The following is a 12,813-nucleotide window of genomic DNA, read 5'->3' as shown; positions in this document are numbered from 1 at the left end:
ATTGTATTAATGGGCTGAGCATGTGGGGCAGGAGCAGGACACACTTCCCTGCTGATGACATTTGAAAACCTAGCAGGCTATCACAAATCAAGGCAGGGATTAAGAGGCTTTAGTGCTAGTCCTCTCTGAAGAGACGGGGAGCTCTGGACTGGATAAGGTAAGACAATGCATTTGCCTGAGAGCTGCTGTGTTTAGCGGGGGTCTTCTCGCCTCACGTGCTGCATTCGAGGGAGAACTCTGGCTCTGCACATTTAGGATAACCAGTCACCGCAGGTGGATGATCACACAGCAGCATTACATGGAGAGGTGTTAACACACTCTGTAGCGTGTGTTAAGCTACAGAGCCTTATTGTCAGGCAAGCCTTACCTCTGTGGAAGTATTGTCGTCTTTTCAGTTTGTCACAAGCTTCTTTGCAATAAACTCAATCAGGGATAATCCTTCTATATCAAATGTGATTTAGGTTGGTCTAGGGAACCGCTTTGGCCGGAGGAATTCATTTAGAAATTACCCAGAGGCATTTATCCTATTAGCAAAGGCAAAGCGAAAAACGACTCCTGTTGTTATGGTCAGCAAATTACAAAACTGCAGCTCAAGGCCATTTATTATAATTTTTTTTTCCACCACGTTTTCCAAGAAGGAGAACACGGGGTAAAGCATGTATAATTTGACCGGTGTGGAATGTGTGATCTAAATGCAGGCTAAGGAGGTAGAAAGGATCAAATGCTGTACAGTGTTTTCTTGTACTTGGATGAAGTTGTGATGCACTTGGTTTTGCCTCCGGTGATCAACCGTGTATTTCAAGGAGTCGAGGAAGCAGAAGCTGTGCCAAACTTGCCAATAAATATAACCGCAGAAAGCCAAGCTCTGAGTTATTTTCATGTAACAGCAGTCAGATAAATATAGCTATTCGGCAGCAGTTTGGATAAGACGAAGTAATTTCCAGTGTCTCCTTTTTTTCTTTTTCATTTTTTTTTTTTTTAAACTAATGTACATGTAATGCCTCTGTTTATCTGCAGCCTGCTCACCAAAGCAAAATATTAAAGCGTGAATGTAGCCGGCAATTACGCTGATTCTGTTGGAGCAGTGGATGTTAGAAGGCCAATCTGGACCAGCCCGCCCCCAATCAAAATGAGAATGAAAAGCAGTTGTGCATGTTTTTGTCTAACTTTGACACACAATGAACTCTATTTTCTCCAAGGTTAAAGAGGGTATCCTTTCTTCTGTAATCACATTGCTCTAGCAGATTTATACTGTGCTCTCTCTGCGTGTTCATAGAGGCTGCTTTGAGTATGTGAGTAATTTTTTATTTATTTATTTAGTCTTTTTTTGGGGGGGGGGGTTACACGTGCACCCTTTTAGAAACACCAGTATATTCAAGCAACAGTATCCACACACTGGGATCTGAAATGTGAGATTTTGAAATGTGAAATCAGATTCTTGTAGCCTGTTACACAATCAGGTGACAGTGAGTTGAATTTAGCAATAATATCTGCAGCTTTAAAATCTTTTTATTTTCTTATTAACAAATCTTTTACTGAATTAATGTGACACAACTGTCGTTATTAAATGATTTATAAAATTTTGATTATATATTGTTTATTTTTTTTAAGCACACACAGACAGGGTATTAAAAATTTTTTTTATCCAATTTCAAAAGACTTTTTTTTTTTTTTTTTTAAGAAAAGAAAAGGAAAATTGCAGTAAAATTTAAAGTACATGGCTGAATATAAACTTTTACATACAAAACTTAACTATTGCTCAAGGCATACCTCTCCGGACACTTGCATATGTCCATACAATAGTCAAACTTGTCTGTGGTCACTGTAGCCACTGCTGTTATGCCACCTTCCAGCAACCACATGAAAGTCACAAATCCGTTCTTTCTAACTGTATGTGCTTCGATTGTTACGGGTGAATGGCTTGACCTAAAGCACTTTGAAATTGAATTATTCTTTTTGATGCACTCTGCATTTCATAAATATATATTTTTTTATGTTTCTGAAATGTGATATTATTTTTTTAAAATAATAATCAAAAAATAATTATGGGTTTTGTTCGTTAAAGAAATCATTTATTACAGGAAATATTTTTAGTGGTTTCTTTTCTTGTCGTAAGTTAGAAAACAATATTAATGTCTCTCCTCTGTCAATACAAACATAAATCTATAGCATGCTACTGCTTACTGTATTTACTGTAAAGACTTCCTTCAGCAAGAAAGCTTGCAGTACATTATGTATACATTTCGTGCTAACCCTTTGATGCTAGTGGCTCCTTTGAACACGGTGTACCCAGCAGTTTTCATAATATTACTCCTTTTTTTGCTTCTGTTTTTGTGTTAATTGAACCGTTATTTCAATTCACTCAGGAAGCACTGTATTAAATTGCCATAGCCACTTAGACGGTACTCGGGTAGCTTTTTGTACTCTTAGTGCATTTATTTCCTTTTTCTTAGGTTAATTTTTTTGGGTTTTGTGCTGCTAGCAAATTGCAAGCATGGAATCTCTGTACAGGTTGAACTTGACCTCAAGGTCAGTTTGCTTAGCAAGTTTTCAGATTTTCTTTTCAAGCAGTCATGCTGAAACAACGGGAGCTGCAGTTAAAAGCAGCACGGAGCAAGAATTTAGTCCTCATCATACCTGGCATGCTTCATCACAAACATCTGGGGTGACGACTTTATAACAGATTTTTACTTCCACATTTATAAAAATAATAAGAGTCCTGCATTATTATATTATTACATTAAATATTAAAGTCCTGCCTACCTAGCTCAGTTTGGTACTGGACCTGTTACCCATTATTATGTCAAGCAAATCTAGACCCACTCTGACAGGCTATTGCGAATTGTGGAATTGGGCTTTCGAGGTTGACTGGCTGCATTAACACGGTCAGGCTGCATATAATTAAGACAATGAATCTCTCGCCTCATTTGACAGAAACATATGTAGTTTTGTTAGTTGTGTGATTAAGTTTAGAATGCTTGGTTTAAAAAATATTGAAGATGAAGAATATATTTTTGATGATTTGCATTTGGTTCTGGTTAAAAATTGTTCGATGGATCCAGAAATGCTTTTTTGCAGGAAAGAGCCTGCCACGTGTACTCCACCAACTGTTTTGCTGTTTGTTGCTGGAAAAGGAGCAGGTTAGTTGGAGCAGGCCATCTTTTAATGTGTCCAAGGACACGTTTGTCTAAAGACTGTTTAAAGATTGGGGAGGTATCCCCATCTAGACCACCTCCAAATGTGGTCTGAGCCATGGGGCATTAACAGAGTCCCTTCAGGAGCAGTCCACCTGTAGTTGTACCACCCAAGACCAATGTTAAGGCCATGTATGAGCAGAGCCTTAGATCATTTACACCCGGTTCGTGATAACAGCCGTATCCAAGCTCCACCTGGGCTCCACTGTATGCTAATGACTCTGTGGCTCATATGCAAGCTTGCTTTAACTCAGTGCTTTAACAAATATTAAGTCTCTCATTGATCAAGATGGGTTTCAGCTTGTGTTGGCCATGTTTGTTAGTGTATTCAAGCTTGATAGCAAGCGTGGAGAGAATGCTTGATCTGTCTTGATTTGGTTTACCGTGTCCTGCTTTGATATCAACACGATAAAGGCGTTTTCAGTGACAGGATGACCAAAAGGCCTCGTTTTCCTTCCAACACAAAGCATAATGAGGTTTTTTTTTGTTTTTTCCATTAGTTGTTTTAAAAGTAACACTTGTTATTTAAAAAAAAAGTAGCTGTAACGTCTTTTTAACGCACATTTTAAAAACATTTTTGCTGTAAATCTGAATACCATCTCAGGGAAAACTAAAATCCTATTCTAAATACTGACAGGGGAGATGCCTTTCAAGGACAAAGATGAAGATGGATCAGATACTTACCACATTAAGTTTTTTCTTTGCCGATAGTACTGAATTATTCTCCCGCAGCTTTTAAGGGAGCCTTTAAACTTTCCTTATTGGTTTTCTGGGACAGTGATGTCTTTGTTTAAATATGCCGCTGAATATCTAGCATAACTGGCCATTACAAAGCATAAAATACTTGCTAACACACAGGGCATAAGGCCATGAGCAAATGCCGTGCTTCCCAAGCTCTTTAGAGATCAGTGAACTATGAAAAGCAGTCTCTTCAGCTGCCCTCTTGAACACAGTCGCTCAAGGGCTAGTGATGCTGGTATCATATTTCTAAAAAGCCTGCAGTTTCCCTTTTCAGAGACTCAAATGGTCTCAAAATGCACTAAGCTCTGAACCTCCTGCATCCATGGAGATTTGATTTAATAGATCACTTTCAAAGCTTAGTTTCTGTTGTTGTATTTATGTTGTTGATTATGAAAGTTAGGAATTTTGGTACTGTTTAACTGAATAGGTTCTTTAATATACATTTATGTTTCAGTTTTATTTGTATTTTTTTCACATATTTCAATATTAACACCTAACAGTAAGATTTCTCTTAGTGTAATGATTTTAGGTCTTTAATCTGCTGACTTTAAAAGTGTTAAGTTGTCATAGTGTTGCTGTGGCTGTAATATGTAATACGTGGCATGAGTGTTTGTTGTCAAACAGCTATGCTTTCCAGGAATCTGAACCACCCTACACAAAAGGCTGTGAGCCATTAGGCCATAACACCAGGGCCAAGGGCTGCACTTAAATTCTAAATTTACCAGTAACTTTAGCTCCGATTGCATTTGTTCAATGTGGCATTGAAAGTATTTGGTCCTCCTGCCAAAAAAAAAAAAAAGAAAGCATTGTTAGGAAAACTGAAGACCATTCCATTAATGCTAATACCCACATAGAGTGTTTAAATTCACTTGACATGTTTGGGGACACGGGGTGAGGATTTGGTTTGGACTCAAGCCTGTGAGGCTACATCTCAGGGCCGCTGCACTCGGGGAGGCGGCTGTGTGGTGAGTGGCTCCGCAGGGGGCAGGTTAAGCCTGTTAGCCCCATGCGATGATGCCGTAGGTTTGCACCATCAAGGGAGGGAGCGGGCTGTGAAAGAGGTGGGCATGGAAAATCTTTTTTTTTTTTTTTTTTTATCTTGTAGACCATCACAACCAACAGAACCACTGCTATTTTTCCTCCTGTTTATGCAGGCCCCCATTAAGCCTGTCTACAGGAATATTTCTGCACCGCAGCTGACGGCCACAGCTCCCCAGGCATCCCTTTTATAAACCTTACTCATTTTAATAAGGTGCACTTCACTATCTTATCTCTGCTTTGGAATAAACATCATCTATAATGTAATACAAAACCTATTCAAGCTATGTCCAAGTTGTTAAAAAAAGGAGACTAGAGCAGACATTGTTTGGGAAGTGCACCGGGCCTTAAAAGGACACGGACACATTATGTAATCATTTATTTGAAATTGAATAATTGAATCTGCCTTGAGGAGAAGCCAAGCTTAAAGAGAGGCCTGTTGGAAGAGGTTTTGAGGTGGAATGTCAGACTCAAACTAACTCTGTCTGCTTGAGGCAAACCAGACTTCAAATTACTTCAAGAGGAAAACAAATTTCACCGGTCGCTGAAGTCACTTGAACTCATTTCACTTGCTTTTTGTCTCAGAACCATGGGAATTTACAATAAAACCATTTGAGCTTTGCCACTGTCATTTCAGTGGTGCCACAATGTAACTGCAGTGTATAGTCTATGTGCTGTGTGCCTCAGGGTGGATTTTTTTTTTTCTTTTTTTAAATTGCCATTTGTCTTGGTATTAACAAGAAAATATACTAAAAGCAGGGTTTGCCCAGTAATCTTCTTACCTGAATCTGGGGATGCCACTCCTACTTCGTCCTTCACCATGCATTTATTTTGAAGGGATCTGTTTGAGGGGAAGCCTCTGAATCATTTATCTGCAGTGAGGACTAAATATGTAAATCGTTCACAATTAATTGTAGTATACATAACAGTGACTTACAGCCATGTCTGATTTGCATACTCCAACTGCGCGAGTTAAAAGGTGGCTTTTTGAGTTAAGAGGGTACATAAATCACCTGTTTACAGGTGGTGTGATGTGGATCTGTAATATTATCCTATTTACAACCTGTTTGCATTAGTTCGGATGTATTCTTTCAAGGGCCACAGCAGCTTATAAAATATTGGCACCATCCCAGCCATCCTAATGCTGCGATGCATGCACTCCACTGTTGATTAATTCACGTTGGCAGTAGATTTTCTCTGTATAAATACCTGCAGCACAATGACCAGGGTCATTAATTGTATTTAGTAATTACCGTATGACAGCCAGCAACAAATTAAAAAGGAAAAGGGGCTGTTTTTATTCATTTAAACTCTGTGTAAGTGGGTCACCACATTATCAAAATTGGACTATTGACATTAGCTCATATTCTATTCAATTTTCAATTGAGTTCAGGTTTATTTATAGGGCGCCAAATCACAACAACAGTCGCCTCAAAGCACTTTATGCCATAAGGTAATGAATTTAGTATATTTGGATAAAAGCCTGACAACCAACGAGCGAGCACTTGGCAACAGTGGGAAGGAAAAACTCCCTTATAATAGGAAGAAAACCACTGTTAGTACCAGGCTCAGGGATTGGTGGCTATCCGCCGTGATCGGTTGAGAGTCAAGGAGAAAGAGAAAAGAGAGACGTAGACTCGTAGGGTATACTTTATATACTTTATACTTTGTTTTAAATCTACATCATAGGTACATTGTAACCGCAAACCCCTCTGAAACTTTATGCCGTAACATGACATGAACGTCCCTAGAAATCATATCTACACGTCTTGTTAATGCAGCCCACAGCTATTGTAACTGGCCTGTTCAGCACTGTTGATGGCTCCTGTGTGTTCCGGCTACTTTTTCACCACGGCTTTTTAATTTATCAGTGAGAATAACAATCATTGCCTCAATAAGGAATGATAATCATTGCTCCAATATAAGGACTCAGATGGCAGCGAATTCCTGGAGGGAGATCGCTGAAACCGTCAGAATGGACGTGAGGGAATTTACAAAGAAGTGGAAAATCTGAAGGGACAAATATGTTTGCCTCCCCCCTCCAAAAAAAAGGAGAACAAAAAGAAAATGACCACAACAAAGAGCAGGGGCGCAGGATGGGGAAAAATGTACCAGCATTTTATTTGTTTGTGTCGTGTCTGGCACCGCATATAAAACACGACCACAATGTAATTAATACATAAAACGCTACACAAAAGTATGAGTGCTGGCAACGATTTCAACCACCTACGTAGGTTATGTCGCACACTCTGCAAAGATTCACTGCAGAAGTCTAAATCAACAGTAAGAAGACAAAAATGTAATGATATGTTGGTGGCATATAAACACACGGGGAGTGAACAGAAGTGCTCAGTGCCTCACTTGAAGTCGTGTAGCACAGAGGTGAAATTTGTGTTTTTCTGCGTTTTTATCAGTTTTTTTTAAATCGTTTTTATCGTTAACTTGGTTTCCTTGGGTCTTTCCCCGTGTGTTATGAATAAATCTTCTTTTTTGGTACTGTTCTGGTTTTATTTTGTTGTATTTATCCGGGACACCTTAAAGGCCGGTCTGTGAAAATATTGTCGGACATAAACCGGTCTGTGACGCAAAAAAGGTTGGGGACCGCTGCTGTAGCAGTTTGAGCCTACAGCACCATAACTAAGGCAAAGTTCAGGTCACCTAATCAAGCCTTAACTATAAGCTTTATCGAAGAGTTAAAACTGGACAGGGTGTCTGTCTCCCAAAACCAAACTGGGAGCTTGTTCTACAGGACAGGGGCCTGATAGCTGAAGGGTCTGCCTCCCATTTTACTTTTAAATGCTTTAGACTAAGCCTGCAGTCCGAGAGGGAAGTTTGTTATTAGGATAATATGGTAGTGTGACATCTTTATGATATGATGGGCCCTGATCATTCAAGACTTTGTGCGTGAGAAAGATTTTAGTGCATAAAGCTTAAAAAGGAAACGCCAATGACAGTGACTTTGGTTATACAACTGCCTTCGCTCAGATGCAACCCTGGCTGTTTAACCTCTCTTTACATGAACACAGTTCATTGGAGTAGACTTAAAAGTCAGGCAATTGCCACTCATATCAGCAGCCAAGCAAATGCAAAGTGAAAATCAGAGAGAAGAAAACTCCTGCTTGGAAAGACATAAAGGGCAGTGTTGCTGCTTGGTCTCTGTGCCCCTGGTACGTTTTATGCGTTGCAGCTTGGCTGTTTTTGCATTCAAAGATGAACAGACTTTGTCCGCAATAAAACTGACCATAACATTAATAAGGCTGCAGCTGAAGGTGGCATTGTAAAGATATCTGTCATTGCTCTGTGCCCGTGGGCCCCGGTGTGGTTTTATAGCTTTGAAGGGTAGACATTTTCTTTTTCTCAGCATTTGCAAGATAGGCCTATCCATTCCCTCCTCTGTGGACAAGAATTCATTGCCACTTGGAAAAGAAGCCCTTTGATTTTTATGAGAGAATTTTTTTTAACTGTAGTCACACCAGTCATTTGACGGCGTGGCCATAACATGAAGCTGCTCGGCATTTGCAGTTTTTTGCCGTACTCTTTTTACTTTGCTTTCTTGTTCCTGCTGCAGCTCTCGAGTCTTGCGGCAATACCTTTACCCTGAAATGAATAGTCCACTTCAAAACTGCTCAAACACCCTTTTGAGAATGGAGCCAATGTGATGGCAGCCAAGTGTGATTATTAATGGCGGGTCTCTATCTCTCAGGCCTTAATTGGTCTCTGCTGATTGCTCAGCGTTCTGATTAAGAAATGTCATTAAAATTGATGTATTATACTTCCATGTGGTTTTCACAGTTAGCTGCTTCAATCAATTGATAATTACGTAGATGATTTATAACTGGGGTTCATTCTGACAAGTTTACAATAACGGACACGGTAGAACTTTTTCTGTACATCATTTGAGTAAGGCAGCGAGTGACTGAAAGTTGTACCGCTTCACCTTTTTATCCCAGTGATATTTTTCATTTTTAAGGTTATTAAGTATGTTAAATGTCATTCAGGAGTGGCCTTTGGACTGCAAGTATTCGAATTTCATCACAAGTGCGTAGACAATTAGAGGAAGAGAGCAAATATAAATCTATAGGGAGAAGTCAATGAGATGGTTAATGATGTTCCTTTGTGTGGAGTTAATGGAAAACATCTCTAATTTCATGCCAAAGTAAACATTTCTCCTACGGGGGTTCAACTCATTTTGTTTTTAAAAAAAAAAAAATGCGAGAAAGAAATTCAAGGTTTTCGTTTACACACCAGTGCCAATGCGCTTGGTTCGGATAATAAGTATTGGTAATTTTTGTCACATCAAACTCAATATATACAATATTGCCTGGAAGTTATTGACTGTTTATGTCGTTAAAATTCTAATCTTACGTTCCATAAAGAAAATGGGTGGTGGCACCAAAACACATCATATTCGGGGGCATATTCATTATGACTTTCTTAAAATATACTTCTTATATATGCACACTTGGTTGTGTTCTAACTTTTAATGAGATTTCACTCTGGATTATTTTGGCACTGTTACATAAACAGCCATATGTCACAAATTTTATTTATTTTTTTTTTAGACTCTGCAACAGCAGATGTATTTTAGCCCCATAAATTGACGGTGGAAAAAAATGTTTAAAACCCAGCGAGTTGTTGTCTTTTATCATCCTCTCGAGAACGATTTGGCAAGGTAGCCCTTTCCATTCCTGCACAACATCACAAATGCAATCAGACTTTTTTCCCTTCCCTTCACCCCAAGAATAAAGAAATAAGCTTTCATTCACTGTGTTTCATCTTAAAAAAAAAGACAAAATGTACTCAAGATCCAGCCCTGCAGAAAGTCTGACGTGATGCGCGTGACTCGGTGGAAGTGTCAGCGAAACAGGATAAATGAGCATTCAATAACATTTCCCTTTTTGAAAACGTTTCCCCGTCTGCTTTGCCCATCCTGGGAACTAATATACCTATATCGGTGTATTATTTTGAAGGAGAAGAAAATGTTTGTGGCATAGCTCACAGAGGGACAGTAAAGGAAAAGAGAGATGTAGCTTCACATCAAAAATGTGTACACAAATGCTGTGATTATCGGTTGTCTAACAATCACAGCGATAAAAGGGCACCAACAGTGTTTTGCTTAAATACAGCGCGTTTTCGTTTGTATTGGAGTTTTAAATGATGTGGACTTGCAGAAATGTGTAAACAGAAGTGTTTTTTTGTTCCGATGAAGGGAGCCTAATTTAACTTTTTGTTCTTTCTCACACTGCGTCATCTACGGTGTCAGTGCACGTTTGGTGTGTCGGTAAAAAGAAAAGGCAATGCTCTTTGTGAAAGTAGAACAAGAGGGTTTTTTGGCAGCTCTTAAAGTTCAGTGTGGCTGTATTGCATAGTGGTTTATGTAGGCTGCTCTTAGAAATGTATATAGTGCATATACTATATATATTACATGACAGTAGTGCTTTTGACAATATCTGGCGCAGTCTGATCCGACATCCTTTAATCTGCCAGTTTTCTAGTCTGTACGAAGCCTGTGTGATGTCCAGTACGCAGTTAGGAAACAGTCTTCCTCTGCTCTACCTGTACTAAGGCAAGACCCTTATCTAAACCGTAACTGAGTAAATGTGGTAGTGGGATTGCGTCATCTCCTATTGTGTGCTGCAGGGGCATCGGCTAATTCACCTAACATTTTGTGGAAACGGCTCCTGCGTGACCTGCGGTGGATATCTGCTTGTTGAAGCCCCGTGCTCTTCAGATATTAGAGAATCCACAAAAATGTGATTATACTCTTTTTATTTTTTAATTGTACGCTGCCGTGCAAAAGGGGTCATGAAATTTTTTTCAAAAAGACAACAAAATCCCGACACCATAGATCGTTTTGTTTAAAGCCTCTTTGTTTGCCAAATTGATCTTTATTTCTTTTATTTGCGGTGATCAAAACGATAAAAAGATGTCTACCAAGTCTTTTTTTTTTCCTTTCCCCCCCCACCTCACTTGTTTTCAGCAAAAAAATGTCATTGTGCATAGATTCCAAACAGAAGCACGTACTCTTTCATAAACAGACAGACACAAACAAAGAAGGAGACGTGGTGACTTCCAAAGGCTGCCACCGTCGAGGAGTCAGATGATCGCTGTTTTTACCAACACCAGCTCTGTTGTTACGTGCGACAATGAGGCCCTTTGAAGTGTCACGTCCCATGCAAAAACTCCTTTGTCGTCATCTCAAAAAGAGCAGAGCTTTCACTTTTGTGTATTATTGGAAGGTTTTTTTTTCTCACATTTTCACTCAGACATTTGTTTGCTACTAATCCCAAGGAGCTTTCCAGCCATATATGTTTAGTTTGGCTGTCTCCCACTGCCAATTGTCTATTGTTGACCTCCGATATTCTCTCGGGACTGTTGTAGAGCCATTAATAGTACGTCTGTGTGTAGATCTGTCCTCACTTTCATACTCTTTGAGTGAATGGAAACCTGTTTCTTATTAATTTTTGAGAACACCAGAGTATTAGGACCGCGTTTATAGCAGTGCTTTTTTTTTTTTTTTTTCTCAAAGCCTTCCCATTTACCAACTGTTATTGTTTCTGCAGGTGTAGACAGCAATACTCAAAAGATCTAATTTGTCTGTGATGAGCATCCCCATCCACAAGAGACCAAAGGTACGGTAAGATATGAAAAGCTCATTATCTTAAGTCCCAATAAACATCTTATTATGCCACCGACAAGCCACACGGCATAATACAAAAGCACAATAAAACATGAGTCAGTCATATTCTGCCATGTCTTTTTATTGTGTTTTTTTTTTTTCCATGGAAACTCTTTGGAGCCATTTTAATTTCACAAATTTTACTAACGATATTGCTGTAGAGGAGAAAGGCTATAAAAATCTAATCTGATTATGCTCTAATGCGAGCTGACAAAACCTTGATTGTTTGATACAGCTTACTGTGCATAACGTGTAGTGTTGGCCTGGTTTGGCGGGGGGTTGATTGTCTGGAATTATTTGATATATGGTGTCATTAATTCTGCTTGACTTCCCTGCCGTGTCCATAAAATGAGTTGTGTCTGTCTTTGTTTCTTTCCCGCGATGATCTCGCAGTTATGTCGGCAAGCAAAACAAAGTTGGTCTCGAAGCAATTACTTGGGCTAGAGTCTGATCTCGGGTCATTAAGAGATAGGATTACTCCTGGACCGCGGGACCCCAGGAATGTGCAGACCCCTCCGGTGGTCTGCTCACCGCTGATGAAATAGAATTGAATTAATGGGGTTGCCCACTGTGAGGACTGATTAGAACGACATACTGGCTTTGATCCCGGAGCGAGGTGACCAGGCATGGGCGCCACAGGCATCGAGGCGGGGTTTTGTGTGTGTGTGATTATGTGTATGTCCTGTCTTGGGTCAGTGCATCACTAATGAACGGTGCTCATTACGTGTGCTCTTTGCTGGGTTCATATCTCACTGGGGTGCTCCAGGTGTAAAATCACTCTATGGTGTTGGGTTTGTGGAAGGTGGCCCACAGTCATCCTGCTTTTAGATTTGGCAAATCATCTGTAGTCCTCAATGCATTTTAAATGCCTCCCCTTTGATCACAGTTGCAACTTGTGTGTTGTAGTCTGAGGTTAAATTTAGTTCGGTGCTATAGGCCGTTGCCTGCAGTCCATCGTGTGCTGAAGTCTAATAACACAGCTGGAATTTTTAACCACCGGTGTTTACCACTTTTTGGTTCAAGTAGTGTACGAGTTGGTAATTACCAGTTGAGCGTAACATTGGGCTTTTGTGCATCAGGAATTTCTTTGCTTAGTTATTAAGTAACAGAAATGCTCTGCCACAGCTCACAGTGGGCCAGGTGTGGAGTAGAGTGTTTACA

At 39.7% G+C, this 12,813-nt stretch overlaps 1 protein-coding gene across 7 annotated transcripts in view; it reads left to right on the top strand.

Moving 5' to 3' along the window:
• The window catches only part of LOC120724739 (kelch-like protein 29), a 262,953-nt gene that overhangs the window by 15,459 nt on the left and 234,681 nt on the right, over window positions 1-12,813 (top strand). For 3 of the 7 annotated variants that reach the window (XM_040017095.1, XM_040017094.1, XM_040017096.1), the window contains exon 2: window positions 11,537-11,605. The exons of the other annotated variants lie outside the window; for them this stretch is intronic. The gene's annotated coding sequence lies outside the window, so the exon portion shown is untranslated. The remainder of the gene's footprint in view (window positions 1-11,536; window positions 11,606-12,813) is intronic. 7 annotated transcript variants of the gene reach the window in all.

Source organism: Simochromis diagramma, unplaced genomic scaffold (genome assembly GCF_900408965.1).
Source record: "Simochromis diagramma unplaced genomic scaffold, fSimDia1.1 OVJJ01000802.1, whole genome shotgun sequence".
Classification (NCBI taxonomy): Eukaryota; Metazoa; Chordata; class Actinopteri; order Cichliformes; family Cichlidae; genus Simochromis; species Simochromis diagramma.
Note: the sequence above shows the minus strand (reverse complement) of the source record. Positions and strands in the feature narration are given on the sequence as shown.